The sequence below is a fragment of the Pinus tabuliformis genome, chromosome 1_1, assembly GCF_031772625.1.
Source record: "Pinus tabuliformis cultivar Carrire ecotype Pingquan chromosome 1_1, CPIR1, whole genome shotgun sequence".
Classification (NCBI taxonomy): Eukaryota; Viridiplantae; Streptophyta; class Pinopsida; order Pinales; family Pinaceae; genus Pinus; species Pinus tabuliformis.
In genome coordinates, this window is record NC_142297.1 from 750,290,641 (window position 1) to 750,303,711 (window position 13,071).

Consider the following 13,071-nt stretch of genomic DNA (forward strand, 5'->3'; position numbering starts at 1 on the left):
TTTTTATTAACAAATGATATACATTTATAGTACATGGTTTGACCATTGGGTTCCACATCCCAAGGTCTGTTGGACTCCTTTAGTCTATTCGGATTCCACACTAACCCATAGAGGATTAGTTGTCCAACATTGCCCCCTTTAATCCGAAGGGTTATGTATGAGTCCAAGAAGAGAGATGTAATACAAAATGTGCAAAAATGCATGGCAACACTAGGTTGAATGTGCTCTCTAAAATGTTGTTATAAAGGGTGGTGGCTTAAGGATGACCACCAACACTGGAATGCTAAATGCAATTCCTATAACTCTTCCAAAACTGGCAAGAAGCTAAAGTCTTCTGCTAGAAGAAGTGCTCTTGATGTTTTGAAAAGGGAAACCTTCAACCAATAAAGGGAGGTCTCACCCCACATAAAAGGGAGAACTTCAACCTGAAAAGGGAAGTCTCAACCTGTGATGGTTTAAGGATGACCAACAACTCTGGAATGCTTAATGCAATTCCTGGAACTCTTCCAAGACTGGCAAGAAGATGAAGTCTTTTGCTAGAGGAAGTGTCGCCAACTCTATTTCTAGAATTCTTCCAAAACTGATAAGAAGCTAAAGTCTTATGCTAGAGGAATTGTCCTAGATTCTTTGAAGAGGCATTTCCAACTGAAGGCATGCTTAAGGGCATCTTTGTATATGGCTACAACTCTGAATCTGGTGTGGAAGGTTGTGGCTCAGGCTCACTTGATGTGGCTTTGAAGCTTGTAGATGAACATCATTTCCCCCCTTGTTAGATGCAAGGTGAGATGATGGAGAAAACCCAACTACAAGATTGTTCAATACTCTTGAACAAGTTTTGACATGTGACTGAAATATCTTCTTGGTTGTTGATGCCCATTTCCAAGAAGCGATCCATCCAAGATGAATCTTTGTTCTTGCAAGAGGTTTGTTTCTAAAGCATCTATTTGAAGAATGACTCGTTTTATGACAGTTCTTACATGGATGAAGATCAAAATAGTGATCTTTTAGATGGCCAACTTAGTCACAGTGTTGGCATTTCACAATCTGTTGCTATGAAAGAGGGGAAAAATCTGGAACAACTGGAGGTGAACTATCATGAGGAGCAGGTGAAGATGAACCATCCTTAAGAAATCCAGCACTTTGAAATTAGATTGGTTTGGATTAGTCTGGAATATGAAAGGACAAATCCTTGTCATATCCAGGACCAGTTATGTGCTCATTATGGACAAGCTCTTCCCAACATTTGATGATGGGCTTGGGAAGTGCAGACTGAATTCCTGCATCTGCATGTACAACTGTTGCTTTATTGGGCACTGGATCTGAATCAACTTCAACAATATTGACTTGCTGTTTATGGGAGTCGGTTTCATTGTTCTGAATAGAAATAGGTTTAAAATGACGACTCCATTGTTGTAACTCTACTTGTTGTAGCTGAGATTAAAGCTCTAAAAATTCAATCTCGTCATGTACATCCTGTAAACAACCGTGAATATCAGGGAGAAAATCCTTTCTGATTTTGATTGTATTATCCATAATAGAGAGTATTAGATTGTCTAGTGACTCTAATATTGCACCAATTGGAGCCATCCTCAAAAAATACTAAAACAATGAAGATCTTAATGCAGTCCAAACGCTAATACAATGCTAAGACAAAGAATCTCTCAATAGTCTCCAATCTCCAAATTAGTTCAAATATCGAAAACCCCACATGCTATTCTGTCAATAAAATGAATTGATAATTTTGCATTAAGATAGAACATGGATTCTTTTTTTTTTACCACCATCCAAAAATCTCATTATATAACCATTATATAATCAGTATATGCAACAACCAAAACATTTCAATGAACTTTAGTAGACTACCACCATACTTAAGGGAACTTAGTCCATATGAGTGATGGATTTAAAAGGGATTTACCATATGTCTATTATAACTCATATACAACCAACTGTAATCCATTTTCTATGCAATTTCATGGTATATTTGACACCATCACACAACTTCAATCAAAACAAATACATAGCAAGTTCAAAGAAAAATTATCAATAGAGGGTTTGGTGCCATATGGTATCCATTCATGTGTAGGAATCATCGATGAACAACATTCCAACACCATTTTTTTTTAATACACAACAACATGCATAGTTTGACCAATGTTCACCAACAACTGAATATCACAAATCCACTTTCAATATCCACTTTCAATTCAGGTTTCGATGGCAAAAGTCAGTCCACAAAAAAATTCAACACGATGTCCTTCAAAAACATGCATATCCATTCCATACTCTTTAGTATCAGTTGAAATCTGTTACGGTTTTATTGTTTTTTGTGGAAATGGAATTTCTATGGCTGGTTTCATTGGGTCTCCTTTCAATGCTCCGAGCTTTACATGGTTCCAGATGGATCAATGCTCATGCAATGTTCTACGGTGGCAGTGACACTACTGGCACAATGGGTGGTGCTTGTGGTTATGGCAATCTGTACAACCAGGGCTACGGTACCAACACCGTGGCTCTGAGCACTGCATTGATCAATAATGGTTTCAGTTGCGGTGCTTGCTATGAAATCCAATGCAACGATGACCCGCAATGGTGCCTTCCTGGCTCTATCATTTTCACTGCTACTAACTTTCTCCTTCTCAACAATGTGCTTCCAAATGACGACGGTGATTGGTGCAACCCTCCTCTGGAGCACTTTGATCTCTTGGAGCCCATTTTTCATCACATTGCTAAGTTTCGACTAGAATCAATAGAGGGTTTGAATCTTTAATGTTGTCAAAACATATGGTCAAATTTTCTTTTATATTCCATGGATTACTATCAAATTACAAATCACAGAAGCTCAAATTCACAGCGCAAAATTTATTCAGCTCTACTATCCAAAACCCAATCCTTATACCTGAATTCTTTCGATATGGATCACATGGAAATCTGAATTCATCGAATTCAAAACTCTAATAGAGAGAGATAAGTGATATTAGGAGACAGGTGACAGGGTCATTTCTTGATGTGGCTACGACTGCTGAATGAGGTCATTAGGGGATCAAGTGGAATCCCACGGGATTGCACGCGACATTTTTCCAGATATGCGCAGAGACTAGAAGTAATAATAAACCAAGTGGAAAAATTTTCACCAGAGACAATGCCTCTGCCCATCCAAACAACTTTGAAAGGTATAGCGGCTGCTTTGTGCAAAGTTGAGGCCACGATAGGCATCTATAACAATAAATGTAGGATTTATTTACTCATACACTATAGAAATCGTGCAGAACCTTGGGAAGATAATACCATCCCTCATAAAAGCTAGAAACGGGAGGTTCTATGTTCGAAATTGATGTCTGACAATGTAAAATATTCACACAGAAAAATTGGATTAATTATAATTCAATAAATGAATCCCTCTCGGTTATATGGAATGAGTGAATCGACTGTGGTAGAGGAGTTCGAGCAACTACGATGGAGGAATAGAAATGACTATTCGTTTCATGTATGCAGGGTGAGTTGTTGGCACAATAAGCTTGTCGAATTATGAGCTGAAAAGGATGTGGATGGCTCAAGAGAAGGATGGGTCCTCATTTGAGAAGATTAAGTCGATACCAAGAGAGGGAAATGAAATTGGCAAACAATCATGGCAGCTCTTCATTAATTGTCTTCACAGTTGTCTGGAACAAAGCCAGAGACTAGGCATTACATATGGGATGCATTACTATGTTCAGCAGAATGGTAGCGAGAATGGTGCTAACGAACGTTCATATTCGATATGTCGTTTAGTCTCTTCTACGCATCTGTCTCCCAACATTTAGATGTAAAGAGTGCAGGCTTGAGCCCAAGAATAAACATCAACTTAAAATAACTAAGTAATCAGACCATATTAGCGCATTATTAAAGAAGGCTTAGACAAGCTTGGAAGGGAATGACAACATGTTAGAGAATCTGGTGTTATCTCAGGTCGTAGAAGATCACATAATGGTAGATGTGAGACATGTGCAAAGAGTTGAGTAATTTTTCAGCTTTTTTTTAAGGAAAACACTAGGCTAACAGAATATTGAAAGACTGACACTGAATAAAAAGCATTTATTGGAAGCTGGAAAGAACATTAACCTCTACACCTTAGTCGCTGCCCAAATGCAGAAAGCAACCCAAATTCTACAACTGTTACAATAAAAAATACCCTTCCAAATTGTCCATCTCAAAATCAAAAAATAGGTATCCACCATCCAATCCTATGTTTTCAAATGAATATAAATAGCTAGAGACACAGGGATGCGTAGGTTTACACAAGCCACACAAAAACAGGTGGCTTATAAAAGATTGAGTAGATTATGAATGAACTTTCTCTGATACCATGTTAAACACACATGGGCAGCAAAGGAATATGAAAGATAAAACATGAGAGTTTATTTTTTATTAACAAATGATATACATTTATAGTACATGGTTTGACTGTTGGGTTCCACATCCCAAGGTCTCTTGGAATCCTTTAGTCTATTCAGCTTCCACGCTAACCCGTAGAAGATTAGTGTCCAACACAAAGGAGGATCACCAAGAAACCTATTTCACTCATATTTTATTTTTGCACTCATTTTCATTCATCACTCTACCATTTCTCTAATTGTTTCCACTCCTTTCTTTCAGTTTACAAGGGGACTGTGTTTTCTACAACATCCCCAGTAAACCTACAGGATCCCCTGAAATCCTATAGGATAATCCTATAGGAATCACAGTGACTCAATATTCCTACAAGAAGTGACCCTAAAGAAAAAAATGACCTACTATGTCAATGAAATAGCACCCCTACATCATCATTCCATGAACATACTTATTTCCACCTTCATCACCCCTACATTCACCCTTAATATATATATATATATTAGTTTCAAAAAAACAAACAAACAAACAAACAAATTAACAAAATTCACAGTCTTCGAAAAAGAAGGAAACGGAGAATAATAGGGAGCATCACCTGAGTATTACTCATTCTCCACACTCCTAGTCTCCCTCTCCATCTATGCCACCATCCTCAAACTCCCAACAGAAGGTATGGTTAAGACATATGAGGGAGAAGAAGTTACAGGACATCCTGTAGGAAATCATGTAGCATCCTATCCCATAGAATACAAATCATAAGAAAAGAAAGCTTCCAGCATGATGATCCAAGAGCAGAAGGGACTCCAAAGCAGCAGGAACACCATCATCTTCAACACTAGGTACCTACATGAAAAAAAAAGAAAAATCATCAGAGAACAATAGAAAAGGGCAGAAGAATAGCATGCAACCAATACACACAATAAGCACCTCTAGTCTTCAACCACTACATCAAGGTATTAAGCACCACAGTTAAGTATCACTCTCACTCTCTCATGTTCATAATGTAGTCAAAAGATGTAAAGGGTACGAGTAAGTTGGTTTATAAGCGAAAGGTGGCGAGTTAACTTGGCCACCTTCAATCAGTCAACAAAGAAAAAAAAAATTGTCCTCTAACACAAACTCAAAAACAAAAAGGAGAAGGAAAAAAGTAGTTAAGGCTACGAAAGCATGAAGTGGGAGTTGGTTACGAGGAAGTGGGATGTTTATTCAATTTAGTGTCCCAAATTGCTTGCATAAATTATCAACCGAGGTTTTTAACCTGATGAAGTGTGGTACACTATATGTGCTTAGTTAACCTTTTTCTTAATTTGTTGTTTTGTATTTTATGTTGTTTTTGGGGGATTTCTTTTCTCTGATGTCTAAGAATGCACAACCTGAAGCTATGGAAAAATTTAAGTGAATCTAATGAATTTTAAAGTGAAGGAAATGTTCCCATGTTAATATAATTTCCTAAAAATGGACCAAGCATTGTTGGCTAGTTAGAACCTAATAAAAAAAATAGAGAATCGATATTCTTATCATTAGTTCTAATCCATGGATCTAAATCTTAAAACCAAGAATGAAATTGATGCAGAAGGTAACTTAGTAATTGCATTCATTAAATATTCAACCATTCAATTTTGGAATATTATTAAACCAATCTCCTTGAAATGATTATTGGGAATATGAGTGATGCAACTAAGTGAGGATCTGAAAGAAAAAAGGTAAAAGCACGTAAAACTAATTGTAAACAACTAATGTATTTTTTACTTTCTCCAACATTCAAATGTGAAGCATTACCCTCTTGAAGTTTTGTGTAAGAAATCAATTATACCTTATTTCCTAAGTTCCTAGGAAAATAACAATGTACTGAGTAAATTCAATCACTGTATGAATTAGATATTTAACCATTTAGTTTAGGCATCATCATCTTGAAATGGATTTTGAAAACATCGATTAACACATTTAATTGAAAATTCTGTTCTAAGAAAATGAATGAAAAAACAGTAAGAGAACTAAGCAACTGTGTATTTTTATTACTTCAATCTTAATTTAGTTTGGAAATAGAGTCATTTTTCTCCATGAAATATCTTATAAGAACAAGGTTGCACAGTTGTAATTTATCATTATGTTATTGATTAAAAACTGAAATTAAATATCATCCTAATTTAGAAAATAGATTTTCTAAAAATACAGTAATGGAAATTAAACTAAAAACTACAATTGAAAAACCTGCTTCAGTGTAGGGGCCCTCTACAACTGACGTGGCTGGAATGCTAGCTAGTTAAGGATTGGCTTTAAATGATCATTGGCAAAATAAAATTTGTATTATGAAACGAAATGAAGTCTAAATATAGATTATCAGCAAAAAGCCTAAAATTAACACATAATTCCTTCTAACACCTAACTTCTAACTTGGTTCCATGCAACAAATATTTAAAGGTAAACAACACAATTGTTTATGAGATAAACTTGCTACATGTTGTTAATTCGAATTGCAATAGGACTGCTTTAACTTTTGATTAGCAACAGGTGGCTAATTCGAATTAGATTTGCAACAGAATTGTTAGACTCTTGATTAGCTATGAAAGAGAAAATCAAGAGTCCTACTTATTTTGGGTAACATACTTTGATTCCATCTTTGACCATGACTTTAGGCTTTCTTTTCCATCGATTTTGACTGAGTGAATAAGATAGAATCCATGTGGAGATGATTCTAGAAACACCTATGTGGCCCAATTCTTCATTTGACACCTGCAACCTGCCAAACCATGAGAGTGGCTACGAAATCCACAGTTAGCTGCAGAATAGGCTGCGTTCTATAGCTAATTTGCAAAAATCTACTCAAATAGCAAGAACTCAAAAATATAATATGGCGATCATTTTAATGGTTTCCTTAAGAAAAAACCTACCATTTATCATTGATTGAGTTTGTAATCTTATAAGAAAGTGAGCGGAAAAAGGTGAGAAAATTTTCAAGGAGAGGGTAATTCTGAGGTTCAACATGGGGAATGATGAGGTGGTAGTGGGGACCAATGGTCCAAAAATGGAAACCGTACCTTGGTTTCCAGCACACCGCCTCAACCAAATGACCATAAGAGGAAATAATCATCATCCCCATGCATTCATGCATTCACTTGCTCAAGGCTCGCTCTCACAAGTCTCTATCATAGCGAGGGAACCTACAACAAGGAAAACAGCATTGTTTTTCTACATTGTAATTCCTACAGGATTGCACACAGGATTCCTATAGGATACATAGAGATAGTCTACAACATAGGCCGAGAGGAGTTTTAGAGGGGAAAACTCGAGGGTTGACCACAGAAAACATTATGAAGAGGTAGGCTCTGTAATTACATTCCTCTTTCCAAGTAAATTGATAAAAAAATCCTCTAGTTTGAGTGAATTTGGCAGTTGTGCAAGAGATTTGTCCACACAATCAGCTTAATTTTTTCTTCTGCATTTGAAAATTTTATCAACCATCTCATCTCCTCCGAACCTTAGCAACCAAGATGATAGGAGGGTTTTTCGAAAAATTAAGGGGGTATGAGCCTGAAATTTTTCTCTCTCCCTCATTCCACTCACCAAATTCCATGTCGTTGTTGTGGTAAGAGGCCTCTCCATGGAAATCACCATTAAAATCATCAGCAGAGTTACAACACTTTCCCTAGGAGTACCATGGAGGAAGGAAGAGAAAGGAGATAGCCAGGTTGCCAAAAGGAAATTGTTTTTAGAAGGTGAGGAACCCACTAAGGACAAAAATGGAGTAAGGATAGCAAGTCTTCCATATCCCTAGAATGAGGTAAGCTACCAACTGATCAAATACATTTCATGTGAGGGTAGGTATAGTGTGGTCTATGTCTATCATTTTAGGCTTCTTTAAGAATTGATATTTGGAGCAGAAAATCCCCCTCACCACAGGCTCGGAATACCATACTTTCTACTACAATCACTAATAGACTCAAGCATCAAAGTGTAAGACGGAAATTCCCAACAATTATCTCACCATTGGTTAATTAGAATCCTTATAGAAGATTCCCTACAGAACCTCATAATTCCTATACAATGGTCAATTTTCAGAGACATGCAGGTAGAGGAAGACATCAAATCTCTCACATATGATGTTAGTCCTACTGCAAGTGAAGAGGAAGAGACTAAAGTAGAGGAAGAAGAAGTAGAGCAGGAAGAAGAAGAAATAGAAGGAGATGAAGATGAGATGGATGAAGAAGAAGATGATATAGAAGAAAATGAGGAAGATGAAGAAGAAGACGAGAAAGAGGAGGATGATGAACAAAAAGAGGAGGATGTTAAGGAGGAAACTGATAAATATGATGAGGATCTACAAGAGGAAGAAAAAGGAAAGACATAAGTGAAGAAAGAAATGCGAAAGAGGGGGCAGAAAACAAGGAGTCACCTAGGGTGTCCCTAGAAGCCACTGAGAGAGAGGCAACATCTGCCCTCACTTCTCTTAGTACCCCCATCAAGCAAAAAGGAAAAAGACAGAGGAAGACCCCCTTATGTTTCAGGACAAGGAAAAGCACGAGAATAAGGCAGGGGAAACCCCAAACACCAACCAAAATTCCCATTGTCATTGAAGAATTGATGAGCCTCATAAATGGGTAATTATATGGGTTCATTTTACCTCCTACCTACTCAAATCAACCATTCTATTAGCTTATTGTATGACTTTCTAATTATATTTATGCTTATAGAGTGAGTTGAGTTAGTTATGATGCCATGTGGTCTAATATGTGTTTAATGCAGATTATTGATGAATTTTGTGGTCAAAGTCAAGGATACAAGGGACAAATGGTAGCAGTAACTCGAAGTGGACAAAGGAGAGGAATTATAGGAATGAATCCCCCTCATCTACTACTCCTCACTTTGAATTCCCCTTCACTCAACTTGGATTACAAACATCCAATTCATGCATTAGTAGGTAGCCAAGCAAGTGGAGGATAACTGATGATTATCTCAAGTTTGGGAGCCAAACCTCCATGATTTTGAGGAAGCTCTTGGTAGCTTAATTTTTATAAGTAGAGAGGCCTAGGGCCTCACTAGGGTCAGTTTTTTGTTGGATTTTTGTTGCAGTATTGCTTATGTAAACTCTGCTCAACTTCGAGCTTATTATTTTGACAGTTCATTTATACTTGTTATTATTTAGGAAATAAAGATGGAATCATTTTTAAGTTAGCACTGAGTTACCTCATAGGGCTGAAGCTCTTGGGTTAGGGCCCAACCCAAGCAGCCAAGCTCCTCTTTACTTGTATTTGTATGTTTTATTTTAGTTTGTAGATTAGGTTGCTGTTAGATGAATTTCTTTTCTGGTTAAGAATAGGTTGTTGTTGATGATTCAATAGTTTGCTTCCATTTGTGCTTTCTATAGCAGATGAAGTAGTGATAAAGAAAAGATCCAAAAGGCTAGAAATAGTGCCTTGGCCTCTCTTCCTCCCTTTGGGACCATGATTTGAGGCAAAGACCTTCTTGCTACCCCAAAAACACAGATTTTCCTCACTCATAGGATCTCTAGTGTTTGCAGCTTCTTAGTTGGTTCATAGTCTAGTTTAGCTTTGCTTCAGAACTTCTTCATCATACTCATTTCCTTATTTTCAACTGTCTTCTTTCATGCTTTATTTTCCTGCAATGGTTATCAGCATTTCCTTTCATAGATCATAGTTTACTTGATGAAAAAACTAGGTTTTTTAGATACACTTATTTCCTTGCTTGCTTAATCTCATTGGTTGCCTGTCAATTGTTTATGTAGCATATATCTTCTATCAACAGGCCAGCCTATTAGCCATTCCATTCTCCATCCGATCCATGACCTACATGTCGCCCACGTCTCCCCTCAATTCTGCCTTGGTTTCCTGCATTTTCCATATAATTTCTTCCTCTCTCCTTGAGAAAATGCAATCACCTTTCTCTCTCCTAATGATTCTTGGTAGACCCTAGGTGCCCTAACACTTCATTCCAACCTTCATTCACCTTTTCCACCCACTCTCACACCCTCAAAATGGCCAAAACTACTCTCGGCCTCCTCCTATAGGCCTCCTATAGAATGTTGTTTTTCTTCTTGTATATTTCCTATGTCCTCCTGTAAATTTTCATGTAGGCTTCCTTTTGAAGTTGGAGTGTGGGAAAAGCCTCTAGAAGGCCACTTGAGGACTCCTAGAATCCATCCAAGTCCCAAAACTACCCTCCATTGCCACCTATTACCTGCCACCCTCACAAACAAATAAATTACATGCATGACACATTCACATAAAAATACATGAAAATCCAAAAAGATGCTTTTTGCTCATTTACTTCCAGAAATAGCTTAGGTAGATGATGTTTACTTCCTTGACTAGGCAATGGCATTCTTTTCATGGTTCTCATAGTACTTTATGCAAAAGTAGAATTAGTGGTTAACTAGGATTTCCTTGGTTTTCTTTCCATTTTAGTCTTCCTTTCTACAAGTGGAATAACATCAGTATAGCAATCTCTCTGTTTTTCCTTTCATCACATATACAGCTTCTTCTAGAATCCATAGAAGTTAGCTTGAGCTCCTAGTGATGTTGCACTAGCTGACCAAGTGAGAACCTGCAGTAAGAACTAGTGCTTGTGCATATATCACTACCGCTTCCAAGTTTGTTACGAACTATGTTAGGTCCCTATAATACTAGTGATTACCCCATTACTATTATAGTTGTATCCCTTATTAATATTGTTGTACCCCTATTGTCCCCATATTGTTATTACTATGCCCCATAGAATCTCTCTATTGTTATTTTTGTGCCTTTATATTATTATTGTTAGGTCCTCTAGGTTATATTGTGACTCCTTAGACTCTCATATATAGAAAGGAGGTTTTGTCATTTGAATGGTCGAGCTGGTTTCATAACAAACTACTGGGTTGATAAGACTAAAGTAGGTAGCTTAGGAGTTGCAGCATTATTGCTGCAATACTGGTGCTCACCACTTTTTGGTGTCGTTGCCTGGGAAGCATCAGAGTATTCTATGATTACTGCTCTCTTCTATTTTCTTCTTGCAAAATTCTACTAATAGTTTATTTTAGCAAAAGTAGACTAGTCCTTTATTTTCCTTCAAGTTCTGCATTTCCTTGCTTTCCTTTCCAATTCTACAAATTTCATTTCAGCAAATACTAGAGTAGTCATTCCTTTTCTTTCAGTTCTGCATTTCCTTGCTTTCCTTTTCAATTCTGCAAATTTCATTTCAGCAAGTTCATTTCAGTTAGTTGCAACCTGTTTTGTTCAATCAATCTCAGTTTCTGTAGGTACTTTCAATGTGGAGAAAAACAAACAAAAACCAACCAAAAATATTTCCTTTCATGTCGCATAGGAATAGAGATAACTTAAGAAAAAAAATTCCCAACACCATCGCTGCTTCACACAGCCAAACTTCTCTATTCTTTGGTCGCTGCGATCAAGAATAACGTTTAGGTAAATAGAAAGACATATTTGAAGAACCTATAGGGGAAGAAGAAGAAGAAAGTGTTCCTCTAGAGCCAATGGCTGAAAACAGAAATGTTGGGGGCAATACCTCTTCTTCCAATTCATCCATTAAAGGTGAAATTGGAAACATGTTGGAAGACTTCAAGAGTGAGATACTGCATATTAATGCCATGCAAATGAATACCTTATATATCAAAAGGAAACAAGGTGAAGCAGAGAGGGCTCTAGCCATTTTTTCCCTAGATGCACCAGGAGACATCATAGGAATGAATTCCCATTGAACTCTATAGAGATTTGTTCAATCTGTGAAGAAAATAATTCTATAGATAAGTGCCCTTCCTTGCCCAGCCTTAAAGATGTATACCAGGGGCCTGAAGGGGCCACTGAATAGATCTATTACATAAACCAAAAGAGACCACATGGAACTCGACCATATCAGTAGGGGATGCAAGGGGCATCTTAGGCATAATTAAACCCCAACCAAGTGACATCCATACCTTCTTGGTGCCCCCTTGCTCATCTTTCCTCGTCCACACCTCCTCCTTGGCCCTTCACATCTCCATACCATGCCTAACTAGCCACCCATTCATTTCAACCCTATGCTCAGCTGCAACCTCCGTGGAATGCATGTCATCAAGGGTGGAGGCCCCAGTACATCCCTTTTCCTACTCTTCTGCCTCCACCACCTTCCAACCACAACCCCATCCACATCCATCTCAAATATACACTCCCACTTGACTACCTGTACCACTATTTCCAAACCCACACATTGAAGTAGCTCAACCCATTTACAATGTTGAGGTACAACACTTCTAAAAAACTCCTCTTGAGCTCAATGATATTCACCATAACTCGGGAAGAGTATTGCAAAAAAGACATTATATTGATATCATTGAAGGACCACATCCAGAAGAAGAAGATTCAAAAGAAAATATCAAAGAACTATGGGCTGCACTTGATGAAGAGAAGACATCAAAATCAGAGATCGAGAGAGCTCCCTGAGAGTTACCATCAAATCCTCCATGTATTGAAGAGAAAAATTAGCAAAAAGAGGAAGATGTGAAGGTCATGGTAGAAGAAGACATGAATAATAATCCAGATCAGAAAAAGGATAAATGACATCAAAACTATATTGAAATATGGTTCTAGACAGTCACTAAGTTGTAGCATCACTCTCTTCCTCAACCATGCTTGATCCTTTCAAAGTCAAATCATTTGGTCTCTGAAATCAAGGTACATGTCAAAGCATACATTTCAAGCCTCCACATAA

General features: G+C 37.4%; 1 pseudogene; it reads left to right on the forward strand.

Moving 5' to 3' along the window:
- The first annotated feature begins 2,335 nt into the window (after positions 1 to 2,335).
- Positions 2,336 to 2,770, forward strand: LOC149216177 (expansin-A10 pseudogene; annotated as a pseudogene).
- The last annotated feature ends 10,301 nt before the right edge of the window (positions 2,771 to 13,071 follow it).